Genomic DNA, 19,227 nt, shown 5'->3' with positions numbered 1-19,227 from the left:
ATTATCACACCAAAGTGTAGTCAGATGTTGTTGTTGAAAGCTAAACTCTGTCAGGATCTGACGAAGCCACAGGGATTCCTTACTAGCTTCTGCGGTGCCACGATACTCTTCTTCTGTTGAAGAAAGAGAAATGACACTTTGTTTCTTACAAGCCCATGTAATAGGTCTAGAACCAATACTGAACACATAACCTACAGTAGACTCTTGATCATCAGGGTCACTAGCCCAATCAGAAGCAATGAAACCAATCAATAGAGGAGATGCTTCTGCACTGTAATGAATCCCAAACTTAATTGTACCTCGAACATAACGAATTATTCTTTTAGTTGCTTTCCAATGAATTTCATGTGGGTTTTTCAGAAACTGAGCAATAAGGCCAACATCAAAGGAAAGGTCAGGACGAGTATGGGTTAAATACAAACCTTTTCCTACAAGTTGACGGATAAGTAGCATCAGCTTCAGGGGAAGTACAAGTGACTAAAAATTCTACTCCAGACTGAAAGGGAGAAGGGGCTGGCTTACAGTCTTCCATGTGAAAGTGGCATAGAAGATCACAAGAATACTTGGACTGGGAAAGGGAAATACCTTCCTTGGATTGCAAGACTTGAAGACCAAGAAAATAATGCAAGTGTCCTAAGTCTGTCATTTTAAACTACTTTTTAATGCTAGACTTCACATGGTTTATAAGGTTGGGATCACTACCAGTAAGGATAAGATCATCAACATAAAGAACAAGAATGATAAGAGACTTACCCACTTTCTTGGTGTAGAGAGTATTGTCAGAATGCCACCTAGAAAAGCCAGTATCTAAAAGAAAGCTATCCATTTTGGCATACCAAGCCCGAGGGGCTTGCTTGAGACCATAAAGGGATTTATTAAGCTGACTTACAAGGCTGGAGTTTGTTTGTATAAAGCCAGGAGATTGTTCCATATAGATTTATTCATACAAGTCCCCATGTAAGAAGGCAGATTTAACATCCATTTGATGGACTTCCCATTTGAAAGAGGCAGCAAGGGAAAGAACAAGATGGATAGAGTTAATTTTGGCAACAGGGGAGAAGGTTTTAGTATATTCAATGCCTTCAACTTGTGAAAAACCCTTAGCAACAAGACGAGCTTTATGTTTATCAACTTTTCCATCTGGTCCAAACTTGGTTCTGTAAACCCATTTGCATCTAACAAGTTTTCGTCCCTTTGGAAGAGGAACAAGATCCCATGTATCATTTACCAATAATAAATGATATTCTTCATTCATAGATGCATCCCAGTTTGGAGGGCTTAAAGCTTCTGCAAAGGTGTCAGGATCATAATTCGTTGAAGCTTGAGCCAGTAAAGAAGAGGCTCTATCGAACTGAGAAAGTGTACGCTGCTAATCTGTAGGATCACCTGCAAGAGCACCTGCTGCATCCCAAGTAGCACGGACCCATTTTGGAAGCTGAAGAACTGAAGGATGATCCTAAGAAGGTGGGGGGGATTTTCAACCTCACTGTCATCATCTGAAGAAGAAATATTTTCAGAAATAGAAGGGATAAAGAGAGGTGGCACATCTGCCGAACTAGGCTCATAGGCCGATATATTTTCAACAAACTTTACATATCTTCTAATGATAACATTTTTGGACTTAAGTGGAATAATTCTATATCCTTTAACATCTTCAGAATATCCAACAACAATACATTTTGCACTCTTAGGTTCTAAAGCTTTATGTTTCTCATCTGGAATATGGGCTCATGCTTCACTTCCAAAAACACGAAACTGGCTTACCTCTAGTTTAATTGAACTCCATGCTTCTTCTAGAGTGATATTCTTTAAAACCTTAGTAGGAGTGCGATTTACTATGTAATTTGCATAGTTAATTGCTTCTACCCAAAAATTAAGATTAAGTCCTTTAGATTGAAGCATACAATTAGTCATTTCCTTTAAGGTGTGATTCTTCCTTTCAGCTACACCATTTTGTTGTGGAGTATATGGAACAGTATGTTGCATTTGAATTCCATGCTCAGTGCAAAAGTTGATGAATTTGTTGTTAACATATTCTTCGCCATTATCATATCTTAGCTTAAGAATTTGATGTGCAAATTGTTTCTCAACAAAGGCCTTAAAGGCCAAGAACATGTTAAATACTTCACTCTTGAGTTTTAAGAAGTGTATCCAAGTGTGTCTGGAGAAATCATCGATGAAAGTTAAGAAATACTTGTAGCCAGAGAATGAAACAACTGGAAGTGGACCACATAAATCACTATGCACAAGTTGTAAAGGGGCAGAGGCGTTCCAAGAGGCACGTTTTTCAAAACTATCCCGATGATGTTTTCGAGTACACATCCAGAACAAACACCATCTTTGCAAGATACCATAGGAAGAACTATCACCATACTTTATTTACATAGATTTTTAAGGGAGCGATAGTTTAAGTGACCAAATAGCTCATGCCAAAGTTTTCTCACTTCATCACTATGAGCAAAAAATAGTGAGGGAAGACTTGATGACCCAAAGTTGTTAAACTTATACAACCTTGTAGAATCATCAGCAATGCCAGTAGCTAAAATATGTTTAGGATCTCTTAGGTCCTTAATTACAACATCGTGAGGTGAAAATTCAACGATTTTACCTTCCCCTGAATGAGTTATATGATATACAAATAGAAGGTTGTAGGATAAGGTTGGAACATATAATACATCATTAAATTGACCATTGTCTAGATGAACAATTCCAATCCCTACAACTCTAAGATATTTATCATCACCAACATATATATTTTTGGTGTTACAATCATTTAAAGAAGAAAACATGGCTTTTTTTTTTGCCATGTGATAAGAAGCTCCAAAATCAATGAGCCACTCAAGAGAATGAGAGGAAGAAGATACATTTAGTGCATAACCAGACAGAGATGCTTGACAACCACATGTAGAAAGTGTTATTCCTGAAGATGAAGTTGAAGTTGAAGAGTGCTCCAAATGGATGTTATGCTTCTTCATTGCTGCTTCCAAGGCTTCTATCTTCTTAATGCATTTGGATTCTAAGTGGCCATCCCAATTACAAAAGTTGCAATGTCTATCAGTTTTCTTCTCTTTGTTTTTATTTGTCTTATCATTTTGTTGAATCGATTTTTCATTTTGAGACTAAAATTGCTTATAACCCTTGTTTGGTTTAGGACCATTCTTTTTAGGATACTTCTTCTTAGGATTCTTTGAATTTGATTGTTGTTGGGTGGCTAAAGCTTTCTTAGAAGAGTTTCCAAGATTAAGAAGACCAAGATGTAAGAGTTTTTCTTGTTCTCTTATTAAAGAATCACAAAATGCATAAAAAGAGGGGGAATTGTAGTCTTTTCCGTGAGAAATAAAGGCTTCTCTAGTAGAATGGAAGGTGGAAACAAACACAGAGTAGGTTGGTCCCAACTTAGTAAGAATGGAATAGATAAGGCTACCATCTTCTTTCTTAACCTTAAGACCTTCCAAGAGAAGTCTAAGGGTTTTGAACTTGGATAAAAAAATTTCAATGGAAGAAAAATTATTGGGGTCCAACGTAAGCAACTCTTTTTCGAGTTGATGGGATATAATTTCATTTTTTATTCCAAAAACTTTATTGAGTTGTTTCATTGCTTCATTAGGGGTATCATGTTCTGTGATATGGAATCTAAGGTCTGGAGAAATAGACATCCCTATCAACCCACGTGCTTGATATTTCCTATTTTCCCATTTGGCTGCCTTATCTTCATCTTTAGGTTTAGTTTCTTGGTCTGAGGCTATTCTATAAAGACATTTACTTCTAAGTAAATCCACAATGTAGGACCACCATTAGTAGTTGGTGCTGTCAAGAATAACTTGGCATGGAATTTCCATTTTAACAGAAACTAAAGATGTAGATGTTGAAACTAAGTGTTCCAATGGAAAGATCTCAAAAAATTAGGCTGATTAAAAAAATGGCTCTGAAAACGGCTTCCAAATGAAGAAGTTATGGTTTTTGAAGAAAAGTTGTTGAAGATGTCGACGAAGTGTGTGAATGTGCGGAAGTGAATGATAATGTTATATTTAAAAAAATCCTCCCCCCCTCCTCCCCCTCCCCACTTTCCAAACTTAATATAATTAGCTCACTTTAAAAAAAGATTTTATGTGACCCACTTTTATAAATAATTGAAAGTCACTTTTACAATGGTAATTTATGATCTACCCACTAAATTGTAACTTAAATAAAAGATAAAGAGACTTTAGAGTTACAAGTGACTCACTTTTTATAATGGGTGAGAACACTTTTACATAAAGTAACTTTAAAACATAAGTTACATGTGCTTTTTGAAAAATTAACTCAACAAAAAGAAAGACTTGAACTCAAGACCTCTATTCTCATAAAATAACTTTGGATCAAGTTAGCTAGTTTAAAAGGTTAGTAATTTTTGGAAAAGAGGAAGGGTTATTTTTTTTTTAGTCACTGAAGCTTTGGGGTGTGTGCTTACTTGAAAATCCTTTTTTGCCTACAAAACAAAAAACCACACAACCCAACACGGAAATACAAAAAAAACCAAACCTTATGGCTTGAAGTTAGCTTTCGCTAGAAACTAAATATTTTCCTCTATATTTCTGATTTTCTGAGATCACACTAAGGCGCGGCGGAAAAGAGCATACACATGAGAAAAATCCTTCCTTTATGTTTCTGATTTGCCTGGATCGCACAGAGTCACAGGGCAAAGAGCATACGCAAAAATGAAAGGTACAGATCCGGTAATAAAAAAATAGACAGATAAATAAACTGAAATAAAGAGAGAGATAAATAACTAAAACTGCAAATAAAGACTTTACACCTCCAGATCTTAAAAATGACATAGCTAGGGCTACTGGAAACCTTTTCGCATGAAACGAAAGGGTTCCTCACTAGAACAAATGCTCCTAACACAATATAGTAGTCCTCTTGGCCCAAAAGCAGTAAGAAATAGTAGATCTAGGAAATGATAGTCGGATGCAGTTGTATCGGCTTCTGATTTGGATCACCAACAGATGCGACCCTCAAATAGCTTAAATACCATGTAGGAATTTACATGGTAAATTCCTCATATAGAACACTAAAGGACACCACTCACAAAAAGATCACAGATCAATACACCAGTATTCCTGATGTGGTTAAAACCCGCAAAGAGGGAAATAGTCCACAGCCTCAGCCAACGCAGCCACTTCAGGCAATTTATTAATAAAAGAAAGAAAATTTACATAAGCTTCTCCCATGAATGGTCACCCTACAAATGGCCCTCCATGCTCTTTAAATAGGATCATGGACCAATTGGGTGTTAAGCCACAGATCAAGTGTCGGTAATACCGAGGAGAGAATGAATTGTCGGATCACTTAATGTCTAGAACATATCATGACCATCAGATTGTAAGTTACAAAAGTACATAGTAAAGAAACACACTTTACCTAACTCTACACTAGACCAAGTTATACCTAACTATTTCCTATGTGTCAGAATATCCTAACATCAATTAAAAATTGATAGAATAGCTGTAATAGGGCAAGGTAGGAAAAATCTTGGATCCTTTAAGATATTTATGGTGTTGATGAGATGAAAAAGTAGAAGATCGATCCAATATAAAGCATATTGAAATGAATTTTATATTTAATCTCATGAGGAAAACATCAAGATTGTTTATAACAAGCCAAAACAAAGTACACCTAAGTAAATTCAACTCTGAATCTTCTTACAACAATCAGGAAGAAAAATTAATATGGAAACTGATAAAAAGGAACAATTTTACATGAGAGAACACATCACCATTTGCTTGACACAATCTTGGAACAAAATTGCCTCTGTATAACTGAAAGTTGATTACTTTGAGTACAATCCAAGGCTTACATCAAGGTAGAGTTATTTTCTTCATAAATAATTCAACCCTTACTAAGTCTTATCACAAAATATTTATAGACTTTCTATTCAATTAACTTCGGATTCCAAAAAGGATTTTGTTACAAAATAATATCTAACAAAGATATAGATATTTCTAAAACAGAACTAGAAAATAGGAATTCTAGATAAATTCGACTCTTATGTTGAATCTTTGAAGGAGATATGTTGTTTATTGTAGTTATTTTATAGCCCCTTTTGTTCATCTTGTTGCCAAAATTGTAGGCCTTATATTTGTGCTTATTCAACCAATTCCAGTAATTGGTCCCATCGCTCTTCACCTGGGATATAAAAATTTACCATGTTTCTGAATCTTTCATCTACCTCTGTGTAGGTTTGGAAAGTTGGCTTGTTCAAAAACAAGTGATGAATCTCATGTTGAATGTTGAGATCAAATTGTAGGCCTTCCAAGAAAGCTTCTCCACTGATAGCTCCCTTTGAATTTGCAAATTTAGACATATTTGCAGCTATGTTGCATAATTGATCCTGGTAATTTTCTAATGGAATCAATTTTCCATTAGAATTTCTTAAAGTTGGAATTCCTTTCTCCCGCAACAAAGAAAAATTCTTGTTAAATCTTCTAACCTATAGCTCCAATTCTTTGCACTTATTCTCCAACTGCACCATAAGATTCTTCTTAGTCAATACTCTTTTGACTTCCATCACTATCTCTGTCATGTCCTGAATATTTAGCTCTTCAAGCTCATCTCTAGTCTTGGAGTTTAGCATTCTTATAATTTTCTGTGCTTCTTTTGGCCTGTGTTCAATATCAATTTTGGTTTTTTCCACTATTGCTTTAACTCTCTGTACTAGTTCTTCTTGTTCAAAAATAATTTGAATAGATGGCCACAACTCTGTGACATTTGCATTGATATTGTGCCAAATGCTACATGTGGCTTCTGCTAACCTATGAATTATGAGGGATTGATCTTCATACTTATGAATCTGCGGAATTAATTTGAAATTATTTTGCATTTTTGCCAAGTATGCATTTTCTTCTTTGATCTTGCTTTCTTCTATTTTGGTGAGTGCTTCTATTAATTTCTCCATTTCCTTATTTGTCAATGATAATTTCCCTAAATCTTGAGCTAGCTTTTCTAAGGAATCTGAAGTTGATGCTTGTGTTGAAATAGCTACTACTGATGTACCTATTTTTGGCGTTCCTACTGCTGATGTTCTCGCTGCTTCCCGTTGCTCTTTTTCCTTCAATAGTGCTTCCATGTCTTACTCCATTTTCTAGATTTGGGCATTTTGTTCCTATTAAAATTGGAAACTAGGGCCAAACTCTAGGTGGGTCATCTTATTTATGGTAGTTGATATTTTTCTTGGATTCCTCTCATCGAGAGGTGTAGGATTGATCTAATGATCATCCGATTCCGACATGTATTAATGGAGATATGAATTTATTTGTATTTGTTGACAATTTGTCGAGGTCAACCAATAAGTGGAATAGTGTTGCACACCTCTAGCTAAACCTCAATGTGGCATATAAATAGAAGAGACCTTGAGGAATTAGCACACTCATCTCATCCTCACATCTCTTCTCTCTCCTTGTATCTTGGGTATACAAAGGAGGAAGAAGATTCTCTCTCTCTCACGTGGGAAGAAGGACGCAGTTAGGGCAGTGCTTGTAGGAGGATGCAAGAAGGTGCAATAATTTCGTTTTGGGTACAAAGGGACTATGTTGACCAATGTATAGGCTCCCTTGGCCGTGGTTTTGTGTGGGTAGCCTCTCCTAGGCTAGCCACATTGCTAGACAGGCTGCATTGACCTATTAGAGGACACCTTTGGGACTGCATTGATTGGATACAGTCGGCTGCAGTATTGTTGTAGCATTAACTGTTGTTTTGACTTCCTTCCATTGACTTTTTGGGGCTGATATCTACTATTCTTGGAGCCTAAGTTCTCCTAGATGTTCTTGAGGACATTTGAAGTTGATTGATCAACCCTGACATATTTGTTCGAGGGTTTTCATTATTGCTGTTGTAAATCATGCATTTTTGATATTGTACTATCTCCCTCTCTCTTTGTTGAATTATTGAAGAATATAGTGTTGAATTTTCGAAGTCTATCCGTTAGAAAATTAATCTGTATTCTATTGGTTTATTTCTTCTACTTGTAAAAACTAAACAAGTCATTTAAAACATTTAAATACCGAAATAAACACAATACATTCACAACATCTGCAGATCATCAACTAAAATAAAACAAACACACAAGTGACACCGTTATTTTTGGACAAATATCCCTGAAAAAACCCAATGTGGGAAAATCAGTGAAGCTATTTAGAGGGTTTATTATTATGCAATATTTCCTTGAGTACAACTAAGTTTCTAACCGGCTCACCCGACAGAGAAAAAATACACGGCAAAAATACCTCTTTAGAAAACCTATCCCACGAAACCCTCTCCAGCGACTCTGAAGCTCAGCGTTGGCCCTTCTGGCCTCTGCGTTATCCTCCTGCTGCACTGCGTCAGCCCCAGGACCCTCTACATCATCCCTCTGAGGCACTCCACAGCCTCTAGGACCCTCTATGTCACTCCCTCTACCTTCTGCTTGGATGACGCAGTCCCTCTAGGCTCTGCGTTGTCTCTCCTGGGCTCTGCATGGCCTGCTCTCGCTACTTTTCTCGCTCTTTGCTTCTACATTGGTCTCTTGGCACTGTCTTTGCCTCTCTGCCCCTCGTTGTTGATCACTGATTCACTTTTGCTTAGCAACCCCACTCTAGAAAAATGAATGACTGATCACTATGGTGTGTTCTCCAACTAACCCTCAAGCATCCTCTTATACTTTTCTCATTGGTCCTTCAACAGTTGAGATTAAATCTCTAATCAATGGCTAAGATTAGATTTGGCTTGATCCATGACTTTTGGAACATTCTAACCCAGTTTTATATTAATACCCATTAATATTTTAATTTTCCTAAGTTTAGACTTAGGAACTCCATTAAAAATATTAATTATTTTAATATCTCCCAAATTAGGTATAATCTGTCCAAGCCATTTCTAGGTCTTGGAAATCTCATGTGCTTTAGCCTCTCCACCAATATGGCTAGAGCACATCTGATGCTACCCCAAATGAACACTCCCTCTTAGAGAGAATTGTGCTCTAGTAATACTCCTCACTGAGCATTACTTTGATTATCCAACACTGATACATGTGTCTATGCTAGGCCTCCCTGCCCAACATCCTCTACACTATTGCATCCTGTATTGCTACCCATGGCCTTGCCACTACCACTGTTGCATCTGTATCTCATCTTCCTCTGCATCCATTATGTTGTTGGTCCATCCTCCCAACACTACATCTGCACTGCATCCCCCTCTCATCATGTTGCATCATGTTACTGCATACTGCTACTGCACTGCAACTCAGTTACTGAGAAGTAAGTAATTGATCCTCCCAACTTTTGACATCCCTTTAAGTCTAGAAACACTCCTGATGTTGAAGCTCTCTCTGTTGCTAACAAGTTCTCCCTCTACTTACCTTTTAACTGCTGCAACTCCCTGCATCTTGCATCGTTTCAAAACCTCTTTGTGCCATCCTGCACCGTTGCAACACTCCCGTGCCTCTCGTACTATTGCAACCTGCTACACTCGCGCTTCCCAGGGACTCCTGCATTGTAGCACTCTATGCCACTTCATTTGCATCTGTCTCTACTGACATATTCCATTCCTGCTACTCCTCCTTGGGGCTCCCGTAGCAAGGTATAATTCAAGAGGTTGAGTACCTCAAGGATCTTGCCCCTCATCGCCTGTAGTCCTCTTGACTATAGCTCGATGTCTCCCCACTTATTCTCTAGTGGTACATAAGCACTCATGGCATAATCATCATCCTCCTTGACTTATTTATTCGCCTTTGTTGGTGTTTCCTTATAGTTAGAATCCTCTCCCTTACTCTTCTTCCTCTGACACTGGTTCACATAGTGACCCAATTCCCCACAATGGAAGCACTTGACCTTGGAGAGGTCCTTCTTCTTCCCCTTCTCCTCCTTTCTCGCAGATGCCAGAGCCACATCCTCTTGCTCTTCCTTCTTGATCTTGACCCCTTTGATACTACTTCCCATCTTGGTCATCCATCTGATATCTTCTTGACGAAGAGCCACCCACAGTTCTTCCCAATATAGAAGACTCACCCTGCCCAGTATGCTCTGGAAAAATGTCTCCCACTCCTGGGAGACTGTGTTAAGTGTTGTCCTCACCATCAACTCCTGATCCGGCGTGGCCCTTATGAAAGTTAGTTGGTCACAGATCTCCTTCAATCAACGAAGGAAGAAATCTATCTGCTCTTCCTTCTACATCTAGTATGACCTTAGTCGATTCTCCAGTAACATCTTCCTCTACACGGAAGTATGATGGTACAATGTCTTCAAGGTGTCCCACATCTCCTTTGTTGTTTCCTTCTCAACAATATGTTGGACCACATGATCCTTAACCCCATCAAGGATGATGCACTTAGCCTTGGCCATTTCCTCCTCGTACATTTCATTAGCTACCGGGTCAACTGGGATAGCCATTACTCTCAAGGCGAATCCCTTGATGCGATGTCTGTCTAGAATGGACGGGATCCTGGCCTTCCATACCACAAACTTGGACGCTTCATCCAGCCTAGCCTGATCCCTCAGCCCATTCACGACCATCTCTATACTCTTTTCTGTCGACTCCTCTGAGTCTCTCTACTTCCCGCCTAAAATTTCTTGGTTCGACTCCTCTTGAGTCTCTCTACTTCCCGTCTAGAAGTTTTTGGTTCGACTCCTCTGAGTCTCTCTACTTCCCGTCTGGAATTTCTCTTCTGGACTCCCTTTGAGTCCCGATTTCCCTCCTGGAAATCCTTCTTCCAACTGTCAAGTTGCCCCCCTCCGATCATTTATGCAACTGCAACACTAATCCAAATTCCTTGGCTAGAAATTTTCCTCAGCAGAAACTCCCTCTACCTTGGTTTTTCCCTGTTAGGTATATTCTGACCACAGTACCCCACCAGCTTTGCTCCTGCAAACTACCCACATCTTCCTTCACCCCAGCAACTGAAGGATTAAGCCTCTTGACTCTGCGCAATCCCGACATTGGAAAAATAGTTCCCTCAGCCAACTGCGTCAGCCCTTCTAGCCTCTACATGAGCCTGTTTTTCCCTCCTCAGCCTCTATGCTGGCCTCTCTCAGGCCTGGATTGATGACCCAGTCCCTCTGCGTCAACCCTTCCTATGTCGCTTTCTGCAAGGATCATCACTGTTAATAGGGACAGTTGAATCTGCTACAAATGCTCTGCTCAGTTGATGCCTTCAACTTTCCTATGATCTGCAACCATGCTCGGATACCATGTTTAATTTTCTAAGTCTATCAATTAGAAAATTAATCTGTATTTTGCTGGTTTATTTCTTCTACTTGTAAATTATGAACAAGTTATTTAAAACATTTAAATACCGAAATAAACACAATACATTCACAACATCTGAAGATCATCAGCTGAAAGAAATCAAACACACAAGTGACACTGTTATTTTTGGACAAATGTCCCCGGAAAAACCAATGCGGAAAAACGGGTGCATCTATTCAAAGGGTTTATTATTATGCAGTATTTCCTTGAGTACAACTGGGTACCTAACCATCTCACCCGAAAAAGAAAAAATACATGGCAACAATAACTCTTTATTCAGAAATAGGTATTCAGAAAACCTGTCCCACGAAACCCTCTCCAGCGACTCTGAAGCTCAGTGCTGGCCCTTCTAGCCTCTAATTTATCCTCCTGCTGCACTGTGTTAGCCCCAAGACCCTCTGTGTCAGCCCTCTAAGGCACTGCGTAGCCTCTAGGACCCTCTATGTCCCTCCCTCTGCCTTCTGCATGGATGACACAGTCCCTCTAGGCATTGTGTTGTCTCTGTTGAGCTCTGCATGGCCTGCTCTGGCTATTGCTCTCACTCTTTGCTTCTGCATCAATCTCTTGGCACTGTCTCTGCCTCTCTACCCAGTACTCACTGCCCCACATTGTTGATCACTGATTAAATTTTTCTTAGCAACCCCACTCTAACAAAATGAATTATTGATCACTCCGGTGTGTTCTCCAACTAACCCTCAAGCCTCCTCTTATACTTTTCTCGTTGGTCCTTCAATGGCCGAGATTAAATCTCTAATCAACGGATAATATTAGATTTGGGTTGATCCATGAATTTTGGAACCTTCTTACCCAGTTTTATATTAATACCCATTAATATTTTAATCTTCCTAAGTTTAGTCTTAGGAACTCCATTAAAAATATTAATTATTTTAATATCTCCCAAACCAAGTACAATCTATCCAAACCATTTATGGGTCTTGGATATCTCATGTGCTTTAGCCTCTCCACCAATTTTCATGACTAGAGCACATTCGATGCTACCCCAAATCAACATATAGAAGAATTGATCAAAGGGTTTCCCTGCATTGGGGTTTGTCCCTAGCTAACACCACATCCTATGTCTCTTGTCTTGGCTTGTCTTATGTTGTTTTCATTTATGTTCTATCATCATTTTACTTTCATGTTAATGTGATTGCTATACTGGAAATTGACATTGGGCTAATAAGAAGAATTGAAGTAAATTGCTCTTAAGCATAGAATATACCATAATTTAGCATGGTATCAGAGCAGAGGTGAAGACAAAGCCCAAACAAGAGCAATAGAAATCACTGAAGACAATTGGAAAAAGTCAAAAGGCATCACGGGTTCCTCATCACACATCCCTACCGAAGACAATCTCTGTGAGAAGTTTGACTATCACGGATGGAAGATGTCTCTTGATCTGACATTGGAAGAGCGGGAAGTGTTAGACTATGTGAGGGGAAGAATTATGGAGCCTCCATCAAATGCATCGGCTGCTACTAGGAACAAGTACACTAAGGGTGAAGTAAAAGAAAATAAGATCATTTGGGATTGAATTGACAAGCGTCTAGTGGCCTACATTTCTGAGTTGAACACCTCCAAGGAGATCTACGATAGATTGGTAAGATTGTTTAAAGTTAGTGATGCAAATCAAGTTTTGTTCCTAAAAAATAAGATGAAGGATATTACGAAGGGAAAGGAAGAGGATATTCAATCCTACTTATTAAGGATCACTGAGATCAAGAATGATCTCCTATCGATTGGAGAATTCATCTCTTATAGGGAACTAACTATCACAACCCTTAGAGGGCTCCCATCCAAATGGTATGTATTTAGAACCACTCTTCTCAATAATGATCGAATTCCAGGATTTGAGGAATTGATTGAAAGATGCATTCAAGAAGAGACAAGGATGGTGGAGAAAGAAATGCCTTCAAGCAAAGGCAATCCCACTGCTTTCTCCTCTCATGCCAAAAGGAGAAATAATTCTGGGTCTAAAGGTCACTTCAAACGAAAGGCCGCATCAAAGGGTGGAAGTAATGGAAGATGCTTCATTTGCAATAAATTTGGTCACTATGCGAGAGAGTGTCCAAATAGAAAGGACTCATCACATGACGATGATCAAAATCACTCCCGGGGCAACACCAACCACAATCAAATGAATGGTAGGTTCAATGGAAAAGGAAAAAGGAATGCGGGAAATCAAGGAAGTGGAAACCCTCCAAGAAAGCAAGGAACTCTAGGTATGAATCAAATGTTTTTAACAATAAGCAAGATGAATATTATCTGATATCAGCCCTCTCCACTACCTCTCCTCTAAACTCGTTAGGAAATTGGCTTATTGATAGTGATGCCTCAAGGCACTTCACTGATTACAAGGAAGCTCCCTCTAATCTGGTAGAGAAGGACACAAACTTGGAGATTATTCTTGGAGACAAGTCCACCTATCCCATAAACGGTGTAGGGAATGTTACTCTTCAATTAAATCACGGTAACACAATTCATTTGCAAGAATTCTTATATATACCTGATCTCAAGAAGAACCCGGTGCCTATTTCATCTATGGAAGACAAAGGCTACAAGGTTTCCTTCATCAATGGCAAGGTACGTGTGTGGAAAAATAATTTTAAAGATGCTTTCACTCTTGGGTTTTGAGTTGACTCTTTATATCAAGTTGGAGGAAGTCCGTTGGGACTAATGTCTTGCAACACATCTCTTCAGTCTGAACTATGGCACCGGAGGTTTACCCACCTTCATTATAAGGCTCTACACGATGTGAGACAAATGGTGACAGGGATGCTAGAGTTCAAAATAGATCATGAAGGTGTATGTCCAGGATGTGCTGAAGGAAAGCTCGAAAGGGGACCATTCCCCTCTAGCCATAACAAGACCTCATACATTTTGAAGTTGGTTCACTCCGACATATCTAGTATGATGTTTGTGAACTCTATAGGAGGATATCTATATTATCTCACTTTTACATATGATTATTCTCGCAAGACTTGGATATACTTCTTGAAAAATAAGGATGAAGTGTTCTCTTGGTTCCATCACTTCAAAGCCTTGATCGAGAATAAAACTGAGAAGAGGATCAAGGTTTTAAGGATTGATAATGGGAACAAGTATGAATCTAATGAGTTTCATGATTTTTGCAAAGAATATGGAATTAAGAGGGGGACCACAACACCATAAACTCCTGAGCATAATTGTGTGGTAGAAATGAAGAATCGTATGATTTTGGAAGTTGTTCGTGCCATGCTCCATGATCAAAGGCTTCCAAAGTTTCTATGGGCCGAAGCTGCGAATATCGCCTTATATGTTCAAAACCGATGTCCTCATCAAGCATTGGATTCCAAGACTCCCGAAGAGATGTTCACTAGTAATAAACCTTATGTCTCTTATTTTTGAATTTTTGGAAGTCTTGTATATTTTCATGTGCCGAAAGAGAAAAGAAGCAAATTGGGTGCATTCGGAAAGAAGGGAATCTTTGTGGGCTATAGCGAAAATTATAAGGGCTATATAATCTATGTGGCTGGTCAAAGGGAAGTCGAGATAAGTCATGATGTCACCTTTGACAAAGATATGGATCTTAGCAAGGTTGACAATCTTCCTATTCTAAGGAAATATAAAGAGGCTAACCCCAGGAAGCCAAATGAGAAGGAAGATGAGACGATGCCCAATGTGGAAGAATCTATGGATCTTATTGATCCCCTTCCATAAGAGCCTTCCTCTTCTAGGAAGAGGCCCTCATGGCTTAGGGGGACACTTGATTATGTCGAAGGACATATTGCATCTAGAGGGACTTTTCGTGAAAGTAAGAAGCCAACCAGGTATCAGGGATACTTGACCACTATAAGCACCATCATTCAAATTGAGCCTTTATCTTTTGAATAAGTCATGAAGCATCAAGTATGGAAGGATGCTATGAATGAGGAATACAAGTCCATCATGAAGAATGATGTCTGGGATGTGCTCCCCAGACTCTAGGACAAAACAATTTTCACCTCGAAGTGGCTTTACAAAATCAAGCATGGAGCTGATGGGAGTGCTGAAAAGTATAAGGTTCACTTTGTTTCTCGAAGCTTCTCTCAAAATGAATGTGTATATTATGATGAGATATTTGCACCTGTTTCCTGGTACACCACTATCCACTCAATCATAGCCCTTGCCGCTTCACAAGGATGGAACCTACATCAGATGGATGTCAAGACCACGTTCTTTCATGGTTCAATTAAAGAGGAAGTCTATGTGGAACAACTCGAGGGGTTTGAGATTCATGATCTGGAATCTCACGTATGCAGGTTGAAGAAAGCTCTCTATGGGTTGAAGCAAGCACCCCGAGCTTGGTATGAGAGGATCGATAACTACTTGATGAAGTTGTGATTCACTAGGAGTGAAGCTAATCCAAACCTTTACTTTAAGGTTGAGGTTCATAAGCCTCTCATACTGGTGTCGTATGTTGAAGACCTTTTTCTGACAGGTGCAGACCCTCTCATTCACAAATGTAGGAGGGAGTTGGCTTCTGAATTTGAGATGAAGGACCTAGGACTGATGCACTATTTCCTAGGGCTAGAAGTCTGGCAAAAACCAGGAGAAACTTTCCAATCTCAAGGAAAATACATGGTGAAGATATTGAAGATATTTGGTATGGTGGACTGCAAGCCCGTGACTACCTTGATGGAGCTTAACTTCAAGAAGTTATGCAGTAGTGCTGCCAGACCTATTTTGGGAATGCTTTTGAGTATCGTCAACTTATAGGAGCATTGACGTTCTTGGTGAACTCCCATCCGAATATATGTTTTGCAGTCAACACGTTGAGCCAATATATGGTTGAGCCTCATCACTCACATCAGATTGGTGCTAAGAATCTTCTGAGATATCTTTGGGGCACAATCACTCATGGGTTGAGATACACTGCCAGAGATGTGAGGCTACATGGATATTCTGATGTTGATTGGGCAAGCAGTGTGGTGGACTGAAAGAGCACTTCTAGGTGTTCTTTCTCTTTCAATTTTGGCTCGATATCCTGGATGAGAAGGAAGTAGAAGTTGGTGGCTTTGAGCACAACTGAGGCAGAGTACATTTTTACGAGCATGGCCTCCTGTGAGGCTGTCTGGTTAAGGAAGATCTTCAGTGAGCTATTTGGACATACTTTGGATACTACCATGATCCTGTGTGACAACCAAAGTGGGATTCATTTATCTGAGAATCCCATATTTCATTATTGCTCCAAGCACATTGATATCTAATACCACTTTATCCAGGATATGGTACAACGAGGAGCAATAAGCCTCCATCATATCGGGACAAATGAGCAGGTCGCTAGCATTCTGGCGAAGCCCCTACTAAAGGTCAAATTTTTTACTTTCCAAGAATGACTAAGAGTCATTGAGAGACCCTCTTATGAGGGTCCTGTATGATATATACATTGAGCTCTGGGAGCTTCGGGGGGCTTGGGGTACTTCTTGGAGCGACAAGCGACCATAGGGTGACTCACAGTGGTGCACTATGTACAAGGTGAATGACACAGCCTTCCCCTGTAATACCTCGTGGTGACATGTAAGCAGAATGAGTGGTTCATCCTTATCCTACCAAGATATCCTACCCATGCAGTCTAAGACTCATGGGAAGTACCTCTCATATGGTTGATGAGTAGGGAAATGGGGATAGGGACCATAGTAGTACCGATGGACGCATCGTGTATCTACCGTACTCCCTATGCTATGATGACATTTATCTGGGATCAATCAGAACTGACTTCAGGTCAATAAGAGTGATATAACTCACTCTCTTTTGGAACTCACTTGGGGTCAGTAAGAGTGGTATGACACACTCTCTTCTTTGGGACTGACTTCGGGTCAGTAAGAGTTCTATTGGGAACTCTCTTTTATCTGGGACTAGCTTTAGGTTAGTAGAGGATGGTATGATACATTCTCGATGATTTCTTCTTATTTATAGTTCAGTAGAGCAGAGCCTAGAAGTGTAGGGCAGTGCATTTGATGGCAAAGATAGTACCGATAGATAGATGGATTAGCAGATGGAGTTCTCCCTAGTTGAGAGGGAGTGTTAAAGATGGCAACTAGGGTCCAACTCCATGTGGGTCATCTTATTTATGGCAATTAATATTTTTCTTGGATTTCTCTTGCCGAGAGGTGTAGGATTGATCTAGTGATCATCTGATTCCGACATGTATTCATGGAGATATGAATTTATTTGTATTTCTTGACAATTTGTCAAGGTCAGCCAGCAAGTAGAATAGTGTTGCACACCCCCAGCTAAACCTCAACGTGGCATATAAATAGAAGAGACCTTGAGGCATTAGCACACTCATCTCATCCTCACATCTCTTCTCTCTCCTTGTCTCTTTGGTATACAAAGGAGGAGGAAGACTCTCTCTCTCTCATGTGGGAAGAAGGATGCAGGAAGGTGCAACAATTTCATTTTGGGTGAAAAGGGATTGCGTTGACCAGTGTACGGGCTCCCTTGACTGCGATTTTGTGTGTGCAACCTCTCCTAGGCTAGCCACATTGTTGGACATCCTACGTTGACCTATTAGAGGACACCTTTGGGACTGTGTTGACTTGTTAGGGATGGTTACAGTATTGATGTAGCATTAACTGTTGTTTTGACTTCCTTTCATTGACTGTTTTGGGTTGATATCTACTATTGTTGGAGGTCGCGTTCTCCTAGATTTTCTTGAGGACATTTGGAGCTGATTGATCAGCCTTGACATAGTTGTTTGAGGTTTTTCATTACTGTTGTTGTAAATCACATATTTGTGATACTGTACTATCTCTCTCTCTCTATTGAATTATTGAAGAATATAAAAGAATTGATCAAAGGGTTTCCCCGCATTGGGGTTTGTCCCTGGATGGTGCCACATCTTGTTTATCTTGTCTTGGCTTTTCTTATGTTGTTTTCATTTATGTTCTATCAGCATTTTACTTTCATGTTAATGTGATTTATATACTGGAAATTGACATTGGGCTAGTAAGAAGAATTGAAGTAAATTGCTCTTAAGCATAGAACATAACATAATTTAACAGTTCCACTACTATTATGAACAACTTTTCTTTCTCCATCTCTCCACTAGTGACTTACTTAGCCTAAGGGTGTTCTGTAGTTGGGAGCTTAAGCTTCTTCCCGAGGGATTGAATATCTGCATTCTTGTTCTTGATTATCTCCTCAGTTGCCTTGACATCACTAGGATCATATCCTAGTTTAATAACTAAATATTCTAAAGTCTTAATCTTGGTGTCTTTGGCCAGAGAAGACATTCTTTCAATATTCAACTGTGAGTGCATATTATTTAAAGAGGTCTGCAATTTAGAAGAAGCCATGGCTGAGTTGGTTAGTGTCGATTAAATCATCTCACCTTCTTTCTTATGCAAATCGATCTAATCAATTGCATGAACCTTCTTAGTATCAACTAAAAATATGGAGGCCTTATAATCTTCAACACTTATGGGGGCTGGAACTGTGGTTTCCAAAAACGCCATTTGAAACTGCCCCTTTTCTTAGTCAAATTCAGACAACAATCTGTGTTGAGTGGTGGCAGTTTTCTTCTAGAATTATCAGTATGTCGAAGCTTTGAGAGCTTCATTCTTCAACTTGATCTCCCTATACCTTGTAAAAATTATTTTCTTTGGTGGAACATGAGAGGTAGAAGAGATAGGAGACTCAGTTGTCTCTTCTACATATGTGAAATAATTGGTAGGAGTGCTTGTCAAAACCATAGTAGTTTTCTCGCTACATCCCTTTCTTCTGAAGATTCTTCTTGAATAGTGATCACTTGAGGATCAGTCTTACTATCAGATTTGGTAGTGGTCTGTGGATCCTTCTTTATTCTCTTGAACACAATGAAATCTACAGTCTAAGTTTCTAAATCTGTAGGGGGCATGCTTTCCCTTGTCCTCTTGATTTCTTTGTCTTTAGGAATAGGAGTTTGTAAAGAAGATTGATTGACTAATTTCTCTTCAGCCTCCTATA

The sequence above is a fragment of the Pinus tabuliformis genome, chromosome 3_1, assembly GCF_031772625.1.
Source record: "Pinus tabuliformis cultivar Carrire ecotype Pingquan chromosome 3_1, CPIR1, whole genome shotgun sequence".
In the NCBI taxonomy this organism is placed as follows: Eukaryota; Viridiplantae; Streptophyta; class Pinopsida; order Pinales; family Pinaceae; genus Pinus; species Pinus tabuliformis.
Note: the sequence above shows the minus strand (reverse complement) of the source record.